The following is a 446-nucleotide window of genomic DNA, read 5'->3' as shown; positions in this document are numbered from 1 at the left end:
CTCTCCTTCTCTTACTAGCCTTTTCTTTCTAAACCTCTCTTCTTTTTCTCCTGGTATCTAAATCCTTCTCCGTCTTCTTCACCCCCTTTCTCGCTCTTCTCCTTTCTCCTTCTGCACTTATCCACTTCGCGCTTTCTCCTCTCCCTATTTTTTCTCCCTTCCTTCTTCGTCCCTTCGCACTGCAGCTCCTCTCTCCTTCTACTCTTTACCCCTTCTCTCTTTTTATTCTCCACACCTTTCGCCTCCGTCTCTCCTAACTTCCTCCACCGAATTCTCCTTCGTCCTTCTCCCCTTCTCCCTTCCCCCCTCTCCCTTTCTCCCTTTCCTCCAAGGTTCTTTTCCACTCGATTTCCCCCTGTAATCTCCCTCCTTTATGCTCAGGAATAGATGCAAATGACATGCCTCCTTTTGTGGCGAAAACGGGCTATTGTCGATGATCTTTTTCA

This window comes from Penaeus monodon, chromosome 27 (assembly GCF_015228065.2).
Source record: "Penaeus monodon isolate SGIC_2016 chromosome 27, NSTDA_Pmon_1, whole genome shotgun sequence".
Lineage (NCBI taxonomy): Eukaryota > Metazoa > Arthropoda > Malacostraca > Decapoda > Penaeidae > Penaeus > Penaeus monodon.
The sequence above is the reverse complement of the archived record's forward strand: the minus strand, read 5'-3'. Positions refer to the sequence as shown.